At 49.4% G+C, this 17284-nt stretch overlaps 4 non-coding genes across 4 annotated transcripts; all 4 read left to right on the top strand.

The window, feature by feature from the left end:
* Positions 1-5756: 5756 nt before the first annotated feature.
* Positions 5757-5829, top strand: TRNAR-ACG (transfer RNA arginine (anticodon ACG)). The gene has a single exon. It is a non-coding gene; the product is annotated as a tRNA-Arg (tRNA).
* Positions 5830-10236: 4407 nt separating this feature from the next.
* On the top strand, positions 10237-10309 carry TRNAR-ACG (transfer RNA arginine (anticodon ACG)). The gene has a single exon. It is a non-coding gene; the product is annotated as a tRNA-Arg (tRNA).
* A 4695-nt stretch (positions 10310-15004) lies between these two features.
* On the top strand, positions 15005-15077 carry TRNAC-ACA (transfer RNA cysteine (anticodon ACA)). The gene has a single exon. It is a non-coding gene; the product is annotated as a tRNA-Cys (tRNA).
* Positions 15078-16692: 1615 nt separating this feature from the next.
* On the top strand, positions 16693-16765 carry TRNAR-ACG (transfer RNA arginine (anticodon ACG)). The gene has a single exon. It is a non-coding gene; the product is annotated as a tRNA-Arg (tRNA).
* Positions 16766-17284: the final 519 nt, after the last annotated feature.

Below are 17284 nucleotides of genomic sequence, written 5' to 3'. Positions count from 1 at the left end.
CATGTGAAGTCCAGCAGGGTTCAGATAGAGGTCATGTGAAGTCCAGCAGGGTTCAGATAGAGGTCATGTGAAGTCCAGCAGGGTTCAGAAAGATGTCGTAGGAGGTTCAGCAGGGTTCAGAAAGAGGTCATCGGAGGTCCAGCAGGGTACAGAAAGAGGTCGCAGTAGGTCCAGCAGGGTTCAGAAAGAGGTCATGTGAAGTCCAGCAGGGTTCAGATCGAGGTCATGTGAAGTCCAGCAGGGTTCAGAAAAGTTGGTGCATTCATTTGTGTTCAGCTGCAATTCCGAGGACTTGTCAGAGGCCTTTGTGCGCGTGGCTCAGGAACGTGCACGTCTGCGACAACCGGAGACCCCTTACGTTGATCACTCATTATTGCAGCACTAAAACATATCAGTAGGAGTGATAGCTAGTAGTCACATGGGCAAGTGGCGCAATGGATAACACGTCTGATTACGAATCAGAAGATTGTAGGTTCGATTCCTACCTGGCTCAAAACTGATTTTGACTTCACTTTTAGCAATATTTAATGAAGTCGCGTGGTCGCTTTGCTTCTTCAACATATTTTCCTGAAGTCGAATTCATTGGAGTGGCAGTCCACCCCTTGGTGACGATTGAGTAACCTTGGCCACCTCTTTAAAATACAGTCGCGACCTTCGCGTCAAGGATTTGGCAACAGATTACGTCATCTTCCCGTTTCAAACCTGCTTTTTTAGTTCTACTTCCTTGAGGAACAGAGAAACCCAAGGTATCACCGCCATCGGAACGAGGGTCAAGCTGGGCTCAAGTCTTTCACGAACCTGCTGGCCAGGCCCAACGTTCAAATATGGTTGGAGGAGGAATTTGTCATTTGTTCCGGCTGCCTGCGAAAGCTCGCCCATGCTTCCTGAAGTACACTGGGATCTGCAACGTCGACCAACGAAGACTGGCAGACCGTCAGTGAAAAGGCACGGTCATGTGAAGTCCAGCAGGGTTCAGAAAGATGTCGTAGGAGGTCAAGCAGGGTTCAGAAAGAGGTCAGAGGAGGTTCAGCAGGGTTCAGAAAGAGGTCATAGGAGGTCCAGCAGGGTACAGAAAGAGGTCGCAGTAGGTCCAGCAGGGTTCAGAAAGAGGTCATGTGAAGTCCAGCAGGGTTCAGAAAGAGGTCGCAGTAGGTCCAGCAGGGTTCAGAAAGAGGTCATGTGAAGTCCAGCAGGGTTCAGAAAAGTTGGTGCATTCATTTGTGTTCAGCTGCAATTCCGAGTACTTGTCAGAGGCCTTTGTGCGCGTGGCTCAGGAACGTGCACGTCTGCGACAACCGGAGACCCCTTACGTTGATCACTCATTATTGCAGCACTAAAACATATCAGTAGGAGTGATAGCTAGTAGTCACATGGGCCAGTGGCGCAATGGATAACGTGTCTGACTACGAATCAGAAGATTGTAGGTTCGACTCCTACCTGGCTCAAAACTGATTTTGGCTTCACTTTTAGCAATATTTAATGAAGTCGCGTGGTCGCTTTGCTTCTTCAACATATTTTCCTGAAGTCGAATTCATTGGAGTGGTAGTCCACCCCTTGGTGACGATTGAGTAACCTTGGTCACCTCTTTAAAATACAGTCGCGACCCTCGCGTCAAGGATTTGGCAACAGATTACGTCATCTTCCCGTTCCAAACCTGCTTTTTTAGTTCTACTTCCTTGAGGAACAGAGAAACCCAAGGTATCACCGCCATCGGAACGAGGGTCAAGCTGGGCTCAAGTCTTTCACGAACCTGCTGGCCAGGCCCAACGTTCAAATATGGTTGGAGGAGCAATTTGTGATTTGTTCCGGCTGCCTGCGAAAGCTCGCCCATGCTTCCTGAAGTACACTGGGATCTGCAACGTCGACCAACGAAGACTGGCAGACCGTCAGTGAAAAGGCACGGTCATGTGAAGTCCAGCAGGGTTCAGAAAGATGTCGTAGGAGGTCAAGCAGGGTTCAGAAAGAGGTCAGAGGAGGTTCAGCAGGGTTCAGAAAGAGGTCATAGGAGGTCAATCAGGGTTCAGAAAGAGGTCAGAGGAGGTTCAGCAGGGTTCAGAAAGAGGTCATAGGAGGTCCAGCAGGGTACAGAAAGAGGTCGCAGTAGGTCCAGCAGGGTTCAGAAAGAGGTCATGTGAAGTCCATCAGGGTTCAGATAGAGGTCATGTGAAGTCCAGCAGGGTTCAGAAAGGAGTCATGTGAAGTCCAGCAGGGTTCAGATATATGTCATGTGAAGTCCAGCATGGTTCAGATAGAGGTCGTGTGAAGTCCAGCAGGGTTCAGATAGAGGTCATGTGAATTTCAGCAGGGTTCAGAAAGAGGTCATGTGAAGTCCAGCAGGGTTCAGAAAAGTTGGTGCATTCATTTGTGTTCAGCTGCAATTCCGAGTACTTGTCAGAGGCCTTTGTGCGCGTGGCTCAGGGACGTGCACGTCTGCGACAACTGGAGACCCCTTACGTTGATCACTCATTATTGCAGCACTAAAACATATCAGTAGGAGTGATAGCTAGTAGTCACATGGGCCAGTGGCGCAATGGATAACGCAGCTGACTACGAATCAGAAGATTGTAGGTTCGACTCCTACCTGGCTCAAAACTGATTTTGACTTCACTTTTAGCAATATTTAATGAAGTCGCGTGGTCGCTTTGCTTCTTCAACATATTTTCCTGAAGTCGAATTCATTGGAGTGGCAGTCCACCCCTTGGTGACGATTGAGTAACCTTGGTCACCTCTTTAAAATACAGTCGCGACCTTCGCGTCAAGGATTTGGCAACAGATTACGTCATCTTCCCGTTTCAAACCTGCTTTTTTAGTTCTACTTCCTTGAGGAACAGAGAAACCCAAGGTATCACCGCCATCGGAACGAGGGTCAAGCTGGGCTCAAGTCTTTCACGAACCTGCTGGCCAGGCCCAACGTTCAAATATGGTTGGAGGAGGAATTTGTCATTTGTTCCGGCTGCCTGCGAAAGCTCGCCCATGCTTCCTGAAGTACACTGGGATCTGCAACGTCGACCAACGAAGACTGGCAGACCGTCAGTGAAAAGGCACGGTCATGTGAAGTCCAGCAGGGTTCAGAAAGATGTCGTAGGAGGTCAAGCAGGGTTCAGAAAGAGGTCAGAGGAGGTTCAGCAGGGTTCAGAAAGAGGTCATAGGAGGTCCAGCAGGGTACAGAAAGAGGTCGCAGTAGGTCCAGCAGGGTTCAGAAAGAGGTCATGTGAAGTCCAGCAGGGTTCAGAAAGAGGTCGCAGTAGGTCCAGCAGGGTTCAGAAAGAGGTCATGTGAAGTCCAGCAGGGTTCAGAAAAGTTGGTGCATTCATTTGTGTTCAGCTGCAATTCCGAGTACTTGTCAGAGGCCTTTGTGCGCGTGGCTCAGGAACGTGCACGTCTGCGACAACCGGAGACCCCTTACGTTGATCACTCATTATTGCAGCACTAAAACATATCAGTAGGAGTGATAGCTAGTAGTCACATGGGCCAGTGGCGCAATGGATAACGTGTCTGACTACGAATCAGAAGATTGTAGGTTCGACTCCTACCTGGCTCAAAACTGATTTTGACTTCACTTTTAGCAATATTTAATGAAGTCGCGTGGTCGCTTTGCTTCTTCAACATATTTTCCTGAAGTCGAATTCATTGGAGTGGTAGTCCACCCCTTGGTGACGATTGAGTAACCTTGGTCACCTCTTTAAAATACAGTCGCGACCCTCGCGTCAAGGATTTGGCAACAGATTACGTCATCTTCCCGTTCCAAACCTGCTTTTTTAGTTCTACTTCCTTGAGGAACAGAGAAACCCAAGGTATCACCGCCATCGGAACGAGGGTCAAGCTGGGCTCAAGTCTTTCACGAACCTGCTGGCCAGGCCCAACGTTCAAATATGGTTGGAGGAGGAATTTGTCATTTGTTCCGGCTGCCTGCGAAAGCTCGCCCATGCTTCCTGAAGTACACTGGGATCTGCAACGTCGACCAACGAAGACTGGCAGACCGTCAGTGAAAAGGCACGGTCATGTGAAGTCCAGCAGGGTTCAGAAAGATGTCGTAGGATGTCAAGCAGGGTTCAGAAAGAGGTCAGAGGAGGTTCAGCAGGGTTCAGAAAGAGGTCATAGGAGGTCAATCAGGGTTCAGAAAGAGGTCAGAGGAGGTTCAGCAGGGTTCAGAAAGAGGTCATAGGAGGTCCAGCAGGGTACAGAAAGAGGTCGCAGTAGGTCCAGCAGGGTTCAGAAAGAGGTCATGTGAAGTCCATCAGGGTTCAGATAGAGGTCATGTGAAGTCCAGCAGGGTTCAGAAAGGAGTCATGTGAAGTCCAGCAGGGTTCAGATATATGTCATGTGAAGTCCAGCATGGTTCAGATAGAGGTCGTGTGAAGTCCAGCAGGGTTCAGATAGAGGTCATGTGAATTTCAGCAGGGTTCAGAAAGAGGTCATGTGAAGTCCAGCAGGGTTCAGAAAAGTTGGTGCATTCATTTGTGTTCAGCTGCAATTCCGAGTACTTGTCAGAGGCCTTTGTGCGCGTGGCTCAGGGACGTGCACGTCTGCGACAACCGGAGACCCCTTACGTTGATCACTCATTATTGCAGCACTAAAACATATCAGTAGGAGTGATAGCTAGTAGTCACATGGGCCAGTGTCGCAATGGATAACGCGTCTGACTACGAATCAGAAGATTGTAGGTTCGACTCCTACCTGGCTCGAAACTGATTTTGACTTCACTTTTAGCAATATTTAATGAAGTCGCGTGGTCGCTTTGCTTCTTCAACATATTTTCCTGAAGTCGAATTAATTGGAGTGGTAGTCCACCCCTTGGTGACGATTGAGTAACCTTGGTCACCTCTTTAAAATACAGTCGCGACCCTCGCGTCAAGGATTTGGCAACAGATTACGTCATCTTCCCGTTCCAAACCTGCTTTTTTAGTTCTACTTCCTTGAGGAACAGAGAAACCCAAGGTATCACCGCCATCGGAACGAGGGTCAAGCTGGGCTCAAGTCTTTCACGAACCTGCTGGCCAGGCCCAACGTTCAAATATGGTTGGAGGAGGAATTTGTCATTTGTTCCGGCTGCCTGCGAAAGCTCGCCCATGCTTCCTGAAGTACACTGGGATCTGCAACGTCGACCAACGAAGACTGGCAGACCGTCAGTGAAAAGGCACGGTCATGTGAAGTCCAGCGGGGTTCAGAAAGATGTCGTAGGAGGTCAAGCAGGGTTCAGAAAGAGGTCAGAGGAGGTTCAGCAGGGTTCAGAAAGAGGTCATAGGAGGTCCAGCAGGGTACAGAAAGAGGGCGCAGTAGGTCCAGCAGGGTTCAGAAAGAGGTCATGTGAAGTCCAGCAGGGTTCAGATAGAGGTCATGTGAAGTCCAGCAGGGTTCAGAAAGATGTCGTAGGAGGTCAATCAGGGTTCAGAAAGAGGTCAGAGGAGGTTCAGCAGGGTTCAGAAAGAGGTCATAGGAGGTCCAGCAGGGTACAGAAAGAGGTCGCAGTAGGTCCAGCAGGGTTCAGATATATGTCATGTGAAGTCCAGCATGGTTCAGATAGAGGTCATGTGAAGTTCAGCAGGGTTCAGAAAGAGGTCATGTGAAGTCCAGCAGGGTTCAGAAAAGTTGATGCATTCATTTGTGTTCAGCTGCAATTCCGAGTACTTGTCAGAGGCCTTTGTGCGCGTGGCTCAGGAACGTGCACGTCTGCGACAACCGGAGACCCCTTACGTTGATCACTCATTATTGCAGCACTAAAACATATCAGTAGGAGTGATAGGTAGTAGTCACATGGGCCAGTGGCGCAATGGATAACGCGTCTGACTACGAATCAGAAGATTGTAGGTTCGACTCCTACCTGGCTCAAAACTGATTTTGACTTCACTTTTAGCAATATTTAATGAAGTCGCGTGGTCGCTTTGCTTCTTCAACATATTTTCCTGAAGTCGAATTCATTGGAGTGGTCGTCCACCCCTTGGTGACGATTGAGTAACCTTGGTCACCTCTTTAAAATACAGTCGCGACCCTCGCGTCAAGGATTTGGCAACAGATTACGTCATCTTCCCGTTCCAAACCTGCTTTTTTAGTTCTACTTCCTTGAGGAACAGAGAAACCCAAGGTATCACCGCCATCGGAACGAGGGTCAAGCTGGGCTCAAGTCTTTCACGAACCTGCTGGCCAGGCCCAACGTTCAAATATGGTTGGAGGAGGAATTTGTCATTTGTTCCGGCTGCCTGCGAAAGCTCGCCCATGCTTCCTGAAGTACACTGGGATCTGCAACGTCGACCAACGAAGACTGGCAGACCGTCAGTGAAAAGGCACGGTCATGTGAAGTCCAGCAGGGTTCAGAAAGATGTCGTAGGAGGTCAAGCTGGGTTCAGAAAGAGGTCAGAGGAGGTTCAGCAGGGTTCAGAAAGAGGTCATAGGAGGTCCAGCAGGGTACAGAAAGAGGTCGCAGTAGGTCCAGCAGGGTTCAGAAAGAGGTCATGTGAAGTCCAGCAGGGTTCAGATAGAGGTCATGTGAAGTCCAGCAGGGTTCAGATAGAGGTCATGTGAAGTCCAGCAGGGTTCAGAAAGATGTCGTAGGAGGTCAATCAGGGTTCAGAAAGAGGTCAGAGGAGGTTCAGCAGGGTTCAGAAAGAGGTCATAGGAGGTCCAGCAGGGTACAGAAAGAGGTCGCAGTAGGTCCAGCAGGGTTCAGAAAGAGGTCATGTGAAGTCCAGCAGGGTTCAGATAGAGGTCATGTGAAGTCCAGCAGGGTTCAGAAAGGAGTCATGTGAAGTCCAGCAGGGTTCAGATATATGTCATGTGAAGTCCAGCAGGGTTCAAAAAAGTTGGTGCATTCATTTGTGTTCAGCTGCAATTCCGAGTACTTGTCAGAGGCCTTTGTGCGCGTGGCTCAGGAACGTGCACGTCTGCGACAACCGGAGACCCCTTACGTTGATCACTCATTATTGCAGCACTAAAACATATCAGTAGGAGTGATAGCTAGTAGTCACATGGGCCAGTGTTGCAATGGATAACGCTTCTGACTACGAATCAGAAGATTGTAGGTTCGACTCCTACCTGGCTCAAAACTGATTTTGACTTCACTTTTAGCAATATTTAATGAAGTCGCGTGGTCGCTTTGCTTCTTCAACATATTTTCCTGAAGTCGAATTCATTGGAGTGGCAGTCCACCCCTTGGTGACGATTGAGTAACCTTGGTCACCTCTTTAAAATACAGTCGCGACCTTCGCGTCAAGGATTTGGCAACAGATTACGTCATCTTCCCGTTTCAAACCTGCTTTTTTAGTTCTACTTCCTTGAGGAACAGAGAAACCCAAGGTATCACCGCCATCGGAACGAGGGTCAAGCTGGGCTCAAGTCTTTCACGAACCTGCTGGCCAGGCCCAACGTTCAAATATGGTTGGAGGAGGAATTTGTCATTTGTTCCGGCTGCCTGCGAAAGCTCGCCCATGCTTCCTGAAGTACACTGGGATCTGCAACGTCGACCAACGAAGACTGGCAGACCGTCAGTGAAAAGGCACGGTCATGCGAAGTCCAGCAGGGTTCAGAAAGATGTCGTAGGAGGTCAAGCAGGGTTCAGAAAGAGGTCAGAGGAGGTTCAGCAGGGTTCAGAAAGAGGTCATAGGAGGTCCAGCAGGGTACAGAAAGAGGTCGCAGTAGGTCCAGCATGGTTCAGAAAGAGGTCATGTGAAGTCCAGCAGGGTTCAGATAGAGGTCATGTGAAGTTCAGCAGGGTTCAGAAAGACGTCATGTGAAGTCCAGCAGGGTTCAGAAAAGTTGGTGCATTCATTTGTGTTCAGCTGCAATTCCGAGTACTTGTCAGAGGCCTTTGTGCGCGTGGCTCAGGAACGTGCACGTCTGCGACAACCGGAGACCCCTTACGTTGATCACTCATTATTGCAGCACTAAAACATATCAGTAGGAGTGATAGCTAGTAGTCACATGGGCCAGTGGCGCAATGGATAACGTGTCTGACTACGAATCAGAAGATTGTAGGTTCGACTCCTACCTGGCTCAAAACTGATTTTGACTTCACTTTTAGCAATATTTAATGAAGTCGCGTGGTCGCTTTGCTTCTTCAACATATTTTCCTGAAGTCGAATTCATTGGAGTGGTAGTCCACCCCTTGGTGACGATTGAGTAACCTTGGTCACCTCTTTAAAATACAGTCGCGACCCTCGCGTCAAGGATTTGGCAACAGATTACGTCATCTTCCCGTTCCAAACCTGCTTTTTTAGTTCTACTTCCTTGAGGAACAGAGAAACCCAAGGTATCACCGCCATCGGAACGAGGGTCAAGCTGGGCTCAAGTCTTTCACGAACCTGCTGGCCAGGCCCAACGTTCAAATATGGTTGGAGGAGGAATTTGTCATTTGTTCCGGCTGCCTGCGAAAGCTCGCCCATGCTTCCTGAAGTACACTGGGATCTGCAACGTCGACCAACGAAGACTGGCAGACCGTCAGTGAAAAGGCACGGTCATGTGAAGTCCAGCAGGGTTCAGAAAGATGTCGTAGGATGTCAAGCAGGGTTCAGAAAGAGGTCAGAGGAGGTTCAGCAGGGTTCAGAAAGAGGTCATAGGAGGTCAATCAGGGTTCAGAAAGAGGTCAGAGGAGGTTCAGCAGGGTTCAGAAAGAGGTCATAGGAGGTCCAGCAGGGTACAGAAAGAGGTCGCAGTAGGTCCAGCAGGGTTCAGAAAGAGGTCATGTGAAGTCCATCAGGGTTCAGATAGAGGTCATGTGAAGTCCAGCAGGGTTCAGAAAGGAGTCATGTGAAGTCCAGCAGGGTTCAGATATATGTCATGTGAAGTCCAGCATGGTTCAGATAGAGGTCGTGTGAAGTCCAGCAGGGTTCAGATAGAGGTCATGTGAATTTCAGCAGGGTTCAGAAAGAGGTCATGTGAAGTCCAGCAGGGTTCAGAAAAGTTGGTGCATTCATTTGTGTTCAGCTGCAATTCCGAGTACTTGTCAGAGGCCTTTGTGCGCGTGGCTCAGGGACGTGCACGTCTGCGACAACCGGAGACCCCTTACGTTGATCACTCATTATTGCAGCACTAAAACATATCAGTAGGAGTGATAGCTAGTAGTCACATGGGCCAGTGTCGCAATGGATAACGCGTCTGACTACGAATCAGAAGATTGTAGGTTCGACTCCTACCTGGCTCGAAACTGATTTTGACTTCACTTTTAGCAATATTTAATGAAGTCGCGTGGTCGCTTTGCTTCTTCAACATATTTTCCTGAAGTCGAATTAATTGGAGTGGTAGTCCACCCCTTGGTGACGATTGAGTAACCTTGGTCACCTCTTTAAAATACAGTCGCGACCCTCGCGTCAAGGATTTGGCAACAGATTACGTCATCTTCCCGTTCCAAACCTGCTTTTTTAGTTCTACTTCCTTGAGGAACAGAGAAACCCAAGGTATCACCGCCATCGGAACGAGGGTCAAGCTGGGCTCAAGTCTTTCACGAACCTGCTGGCCAGGCCCAACGTTCAAATATGGTTGGAGGAGGAATTTGTCATTTGTTCCGGCTGCCTGCGAAAGCTCGCCCATGCTTCCTGAAGTACACTGGGATCTGCAACGTCGACCAACGAAGACTGGCAGACCGTCAGTGAAAAGGCACGGTCATGTGAAGTCCAGCGGGGTTCAGAAAGATGTCGTAGGAGGTCAAGCAGGGTTCAGAAAGAGGTCAGAGGAGGTTCAGCAGGGTTCAGAAAGAGGTCATAGGAGGTCCAGCAGGGTACAGAAAGAGGGCGCAGTAGGTCCAGCAGGGTTCAGAAAGAGGTCATGTGAAGTCCAGCAGGGTTCAGATAGAGGTCATGTGAAGTCCAGCAGGGTTCAGAAAGATGTCGTAGGAGGTCAATCAGGGTTCAGAAAGAGGTCAGAGGAGGTTCAGCAGGGTTCAGAAAGAGGTCATAGGAGGTCCAGCAGGGTACAGAAAGAGGTCGCAGTAGGTCCAGCAGGGTTCAGATATATGTCATGTGAAGTCCAGCATGGTTCAGATAGAGGTCGTGTGAAGTCCAGCAGGGTTCAGATAGAGGTCATGTGAAGTTCAGCAGGGTTCAGAAAGAGGTCATGTGAAGTCCAGCAGGGTTCAGAAAAGTTGATGCATTCATTTGTGTTCAGCTGCAATTCCGAGTACTTGTCAGAGGCCTTTGTGCGCGTGGCTCAGGAACGTGCACGTCTGCGACAACCGGAGACCCCTTACGTTGATCACTCATTATTGCAGCACTAAAACATATCAGTAGGAGTGATAGCTGGTAGTCACATGGGCCAGTGGCGCAATGGATAACGCGTCTGACTACGAATCAGAAGATTGTAGGTTCGACTCCTACCTGGCTCAAAACTGATTTTGACTTCACTTTTAGCAATATTTAATGAAGTCGCGTGGTCGCTTTGCTTCTTCAACATATTTTCCTGAAGTCGAATTCATTGGAGTGGTCGTCCACCCCTTGGTGACGATTGAGTAACCTTGGTCACCTCTTTAAAATACAGTCGCGACCCTCGCGTCAAGGATTTGGCAACAGATTACGTCATCTTCCCGTTCCAAACCTGCTTTTTTAGTTCTACTTCCTTGAGGAACAGAGAAACCCAAGGTATCACCGCCATCGGAACGAGGGTCAAGCTGGGCTCAAGTCTTTCACGAACCTGCTGGCCAGGCCCAACGTTCAAATATGGTTGGAGGAGGAATTTGTCATTTGTTCCGGCTGCCTGCGAAAGCTCGCCCATGCTTCCTGAAGTACACTGGGATCTGCAACGTCGACCAACGAAGACTGGCAGACCGTCAGTGAAAAGGCACGGTCATGTGAAGTCCAGCAGGGTTCAGAAAGATGTCGTAGGAGGTCAAGCTGGGTTCAGAAAGAGGTCAGAGGAGGTTCAGCAGGGTTCAGAAAGAGGTCATAGGAGGTCCAGCAGGGTACAGAAAGAGGTCGCAGTAGGTCCAGCAGGGTTCAGAAAGAGGTCATGTGAAGTCCAGCAGGGTTCAGATAGAGGTCATGTGAAGTCCAGCAGGGTTCAGATAGAGGTCATGTGAAGTCCAGCAGGGTTCAGAAAGATGTCGTAGGAGGTCAATCAGGGTTCAGAAAGAGGTCAGAGGAGGTTCAGCAGGGTTCAGAAAGAGGTCATAGGAGGTCCAGCAGGGTACAGAAAGAGGTCGCAGTAGGTCCAGCAGGGTTCAGAAAGAGGTCATGTGAAGTCCAGCAGGGTTCAGATAGAGGTCATGTGAAGTCCAGCAGGGTTCAGAAAGGAGTCATGTGAAGTCCAGCAGGGTTCAGATATATGTCATGTGAAGTCCAGCAGGGTTCAAAAAAGTTGGTGCATTCATTTGTGTTCAGCTGCAATTCCGAGTACTTGTCAGAGGCCTTTGTGCGCGTGGCTCAGGAACGTGCACGTCTGCGACAACCGGAGACCCCTTACGTTGATCACTCATTATTGCAGCACTAAAACATATCAGTAGGAGTGATAGCTAGTAGTCACATGGGCCAGTGGTGCAATGGATAACGCTTCTGACTACGAATCAGAAGATTGTAGGTTCGACTCCTACCTGGCTCAAAACTGATTTTGACTTCACTTTTAGCAATATTTAATGAAGTCGCGTGGTCGCTTTGCTTCTTCAACATATTTTCCTGAAGTCGAATTCATTGGAGTGGCAGTCCACCCCTTGGTGACGATTGAGTAACCTTGGTCACCTCTTTAAAATACAGTCGCGACCTTCGCGTCAAGGATTTGGCAACAGATTACGTCATCTTCCCGTTTCAAACCTGCTTTTTTAGTTCTACTTCCTTGAGGAACAGAGAAACCCAAGGTATCACCGCCATCGGAACGAGGGTCAAGCTGGGCTCAAGTCTTTCACGAACCTGCTGGCCAGGCCCAACGTTCAAATATGGTTGGAGGAGGAATTTGTCATTTGTTCCGGCTGCCTGCGAAAGCTCGCCCATGCTTCCTGAAGTACACTGGGATCTGCAACGTCGACCAACGAAGACTGGCAGACCGTCAGTGAAAAGGCACGGTCATGTGAAGTCCAGCAGGGTTCAGAAAGATGTCGTAGGAGGTCAAGCAGGGTTCAGAAAGAGGTCAGAGGAGGTTCAGCAGGGTTCAGAAAGAGGTCATAGGAGGTCCAGCAGGGTACAGAAAGAGGTCGCAGTAGGTCCAGCAGGGTTCAGAAAGAGGTCATGTGAAGTCCAGCAGGGTTCAGAAAGAGGTCGCAGTAGGTCCAGCAGGGTTCAGAAAGAGGTCATGTGAAGTCCAGCAGGGTTCAGAAAAGTTGGTGCATTCATTTGTGTTCAGCTGCAATTCCGAGTACTTGTCAGAGGCCTTTGTGCGCGTGGCTCAGGAACGTGCACGTCTGCGACAACCGGAGACCCCTTACGTTGATCACTCATTATTGCAGCACTAAAACATATCAGTAGGAGTGATAGATAGTAGTCACATGGGCCAGTGGCGCAATGGATAACGTGTCTGACTACGAATCAGAAGATTGTAGGTTTGACTCCTACCTGGCTCAAAACTGATTTTGACTTCACTTTTAGCAATATTTAATGAAGTCGCGTGGTCGCTTTGCTTCTTCAACATATTTTCCTGAAGTCGAATTCATTGGAGTGGTAGTCCACCCCTTGGTGACGATTGAGTAACCTTGGTCACCTCTTTAAAATACAGTCGCGACCCTCGCGTCAAGGATTTGGCAACAGATTACGTCATCTTCCCGTTCCAAACCTGCTTTTTTAGTTCTACTTCCTTGAGGAACAGAGAAACCCAAGGTATCACCGCCATCGGAACGAGGGTCAACCTGGGCTCAAGTCTTTCACGAACCTGCTGGCCAGGCCCAACGTTCAAATATGGTTGGAGGAGGAATTTGTCATTTGTTCCGGCTGCCTGCGAAAGCTCGCCCATGCTTCCTGAAGTACACTGGGATCTGCAACGTCGACCAACGAAGACTGGCAGACCGTCAGTGAAAAGGCACGGTCATGTGAAGTCCAGCAGGGTTCAGAAAGATGTCGTAGGAGGTCAAGCAGGGTTCAGAAAGAGGTCAGAGGAGGTTCAGCAGGGTTCAGAAAGAGGTCATAGGAGGTCAATCAGGGTTCAGAAAGAGGTCAGAGGAGGTTCAGCAGGGTTCAGAAAGAGGTCATAGGAGGTCCAGCAGGGTACAGAAAGAGGTCGCAGTAGGTCCAGCAGGGTTCAGAAAGAGGTCATGTGAAGTCCATCAGGGTTCAGATAGAGGTCATGTGAAGTCCAGCAGGGTTCAGAAAGGAGTCATGTGAAGTCCAGCAGGGTTCAGATATATGTCATGTGAAGTCCAGCATGGTTCAGATAGAGGTCGTGTGAAGTCCAGCAGGGTTCAGATAGAGGTCATGTGAATTTCAGCAGGGTTCAGAAAGAGGTCATGTGAAGTCCAGCAGGGTTCAGAAAAGTTGGTGCATTCATTTGTGTTCAGCTGCAATTCCGAGTACTTGTCAGAGGCCTTTGTGCGCGTGGCTCAGGGACGTGCACGTCTGCGACAACCGGAGACCCCTTACGTTGATCACTCATTATTGCAGCACTAAAACATATCAGTAGGAGTGATAGCTAGTAGTCACATGGGCCAGTGTCGCAATGGATAACGCGTCTGACTACGAATCAGAAGATTGTAGGTTCGACTCCTACCTGGCTCGAAACTGATTTTGACTTCACTTTTAGCAATATTTAATGAAGTCGCGTGGTCGCTTTGCTTCTTCAACATATTTTCCTGAAGTCGAATTCATTGGAGTGGTAGTCCACCCCTTGGTGACGATTGAGTAACCTTGGTCACCTCTTTAAAATACAGTCGCGACCCTCGCGTCAAGGATTTGGCAACAGATTACGTCATCTTCCCGTTCCAAACCTGCTTTTTTAGTTCTACTTCCTTGAGGAACAGAGAAACCCAAGGTATCACCGCCATCGGAACGAGGGTCAAGCTGGGCTCAAGTCTTTCACGAACCTGCTGGCCAGGCCCAACGTTCAAATATGGTTGGAGGAGGAATTTGTCATTTGTTCCGGCTGCCTGCGAAAGCTCGCCCATGCTTCCTGAAGTACACTGGGATCTGCAACGTCGACCAACGAAGACTGGCAGACCGTCAGTGAAAAGGCACGGTCATGTGAAGTCCAGCGGGGTTCAGAAAGATGTCGTAGGAGGTCAAGCAGGGTTCAGAAAGAGGTCAGAGGAGGTTCAGCAGGGTTCAGAAAGAGGTCATAGGAGGTCCAGCAGGGTACAGAAAGAGGGCGCAGTAGGTCCAGCAGGGTTCAGAAAGAGGTCATGTGAAGTCCAGCAGGGTTCAGATAGAGGTCATGTGAAGTCCAGCAGGGTTCAGAAAGATGTCGTAGGAGGTCAATCAGGGTTCAGAAAGAGGTCAGAGGAGGTTCAGCAGGGTTCAGAAAGAGGTCATAGGAGGTCCAGCAGGGTACAGAAAGAGGTCGCAGTAGGTCCAGCAGGGTTCAGATATATGTCATGTGAAGTCCAGCATGGTTCAGATAGAGGTCGTGTGAAGTCCAGCAGGGTTCAGATAGAGGTCATGTGAAGTTCAGCAGGGTTCAGAAAGAGGTCATGTGAAGTCCAGCAGGGTTCAGATAGAGGTCATGTGAAGTCCAGCAGGGTTCAGAAAGATGTCGTAGGAGGTCAATCAGGGTTCAGAAAGAAGTCAGAGGAGGTTCAGCAGGGTTCAGAAAGAGGTCATAGGAGGTCCAGCAGGGTACAGAAAGAGGTCGCAGTAGGTCCAGCAGGGTTCAGAAAGAGGTCATGTGAAGTCCAGCAGGGTTCAGATAGAGGTCATGTGAAGTCCAGCAGGGTTCAGAAAGGAGTCATGTGAAGTCCAGCAGGGTTCAGATATATGTCATGTGAAGTCCAGCAGGGTTCAGAAAAGTTGGTGCATTCATTTGTGTTCAGCTGCAATTCCGAGTACTTGTCAGAGGCCTTTGTGCGCGTGGCTCAGGAACGTGCACGTCTGCGACAACCGGAGACCCCTTACGTTGATCACTCATTATTGCAGCACTAAAACATATCAGTAGGAGTGATAGCTCGTAGTCACATGGGCCAGTGGCGCAATGGATAACGCGTCTGACTACAAATCAGAAGTTTGTAGGTTCGACTCCTACCTGGCTCAAAACTGATTTTGACTTCACTTTTAGCAATATTTAATGAAGTCGCGTGGTCGCTTTGCTGCTTCAACATATTTTCCTGAAGTCGAATTAATTGGAGTGGTAGTCCACCCCTTGGTGACGATTGAGTAACCTTGGTCACCTCTTTAAAATACAGTCGCGACCCTCGCGTCAAGGATTTGGCAACAGATTACGTCATCTTCCCGTTCCAAACCTGCTTTTTTAGTTCTACTTCCTTGAGGAACAGAGAAACCCAAGGTATCACCGCCATCGGAACGAGGGTCAAGCTGGGCTCAAGTCTTTCACGAACCTGCTGGCCAGGCCCAACGTTCAAATATGGTTGGAGGAGGAATTTGTCATTTGTTCCGGCTGCCTGCGAAAGCTCGCCCATGCTTCCTGAAGTACACTGGGATCTGCAACGTCGACCAACGAAGACTGGCAGACCGTCAGTGAAAAGGCACGGTCATGTGAAGTCCAGCAGGGTTCAGAAAGATGTCGTAGGAGGTCAAGCAGGGTTCAGAAAGAGGTCAGAGGAGGTTCAGCAGGGTTCAGAAAGAGGTCATAGGAGGTCCAGCAGGGTACAGAAAGAGGTCGCAGTCGGTCCAGCAGGGTTCAGAAAGAGGTCATGTGAAGTCCAGCAGGGTTCAGATAGAGGTCATGTGAAGTCCAGCAGGGTTCAGATAGAGGTCATGTGAAGTCCAGCAGGGTTCATAAAGATGTCGTAGGAGGTCAATCAGGGTTCAGAAAGAGGTCAGAGGAGGTTCAGCAGGGTTCAGAAAGAGGTCATAGGAGGTCCAGCAGGGTACAGAAAGAGGTCGCAGTAGGACCAGCAGGGTTCAGAAAGAGGTCATGTGAAGTCCAGCAGGGTTCAGATAGAGGTCATGTGAAGTCCAGCAGGGTTCAGAAAGGAGTCATGTGAAGTCCAGCAGGGTTCAGATATATGTCATGTGAAGTCCAGCAGGGTTCAGAAAGATGTCGTAGGAGGTCAAGCAGGGTTCAGAAAGAGGTCAGAGGAGGTTCAGCAGGGTTCAGAAAGAGGTCATAGGAGGTCCAGCAGGGTACAGAAAGAGGTCGCAGTCGGTCCAGCAGGGTTCAGAAAGAGGTCATGTGAAGTCCAGCAGGGTTCAGATAGAGGTCATGTGAAGTCCAGCAGGGTTCAGATAGAGGTCATGTGAAGTCCAGCAGGGTTCAGAAAGATGTCGTAGGAGGTCAATCAGGGTTCAGAAAGAGGTCAGAGGAGGTTCAGCAGGGTTCAGAAAGAGGTCATAGGAGGTCCAGCAGGGTACAGAAAGAGGTCGCAGTAGGTCCAGCAGGGTTCAGAAAGAGGTCATGTGAAGTCCAGCAGGGTTCAGATATAGGTCATGTGAAGTCCAGCAGGGTTCAGAAAGGAGTCATGTGAAGTCCAGCAGGGTTCAGATATATGTCATGTGAAGTCCAGCAGGGTTCAGAAAAGTTGGTGCATTCATTTGTGTTCAGCTGCAATTCCGAGTACTTGTCAGAGGCCTTTGTGCGCGTGGCTCAGGAACGTGCACGTCTGCGACAACCGGAGACCTCTTACGTTGATCACTCATTATTGCAGCACTAAAACATATCAGTAGGAGTGATAGTTAGTAGTCACATGGGCCAGTGGCGCAATGGATAACGCGTCTGACTACGAATCAGAAGATTGTAGGTTCGACTCCTACCTGGCTCAAAACTGATTTTGACTTCACTTTTAGCAATATTTAATGAAGTCGCGTGGTCGCTTTGCTTCTTCAACATATTTTCCTGAAGTCGAATTCATTGGAGTGGTAGTCCACCCCTTGGTGACGATTGAGTAACCTTGGTCACCTCTTTAAAATACAGTCGCGACCCTCGCGTCAAGGATTTGGCAACAGATTACGTCATCTTCCCGTTCCAAACCTGCTTTTTTAGTTCTACTTCCTTGAGGAACAGAGAAACCCAAGGTATCACCGCCATCGGAACGAGGGTCAAGCTGGGCTCAAGTCTTTCACGAACCTGCTGGCCAGGCCCAACGTTCAAATATGGTTGGAGGAGGAATTTGTCATTTGTTCCGGCTGCCTGCGAAAGCTCGCCCATGCTTCCTGAAGTACACTGGGATCTGCAACGTCGACCAACGAAGACTGGCAGACCGTCAGTGAAAAGGCACGGTCATGTGAAGTCCAGCAGGGTTCAGAAAGATGTCGTAGGAGGTCAAGCAGGGTTCAGAAAG

Source organism: Myxine glutinosa, chromosome 9 (assembly GCF_964187855.1).
Source record: "Myxine glutinosa chromosome 9, kmMyxGlut1.1, whole genome shotgun sequence".
NCBI lineage: Eukaryota > Metazoa > Chordata > Myxini > Myxiniformes > Myxinidae > Myxine > Myxine glutinosa.
The sequence above is the reverse complement of the archived record's forward strand: the minus strand, read 5'-3'. Positions and strand labels throughout refer to the sequence as shown.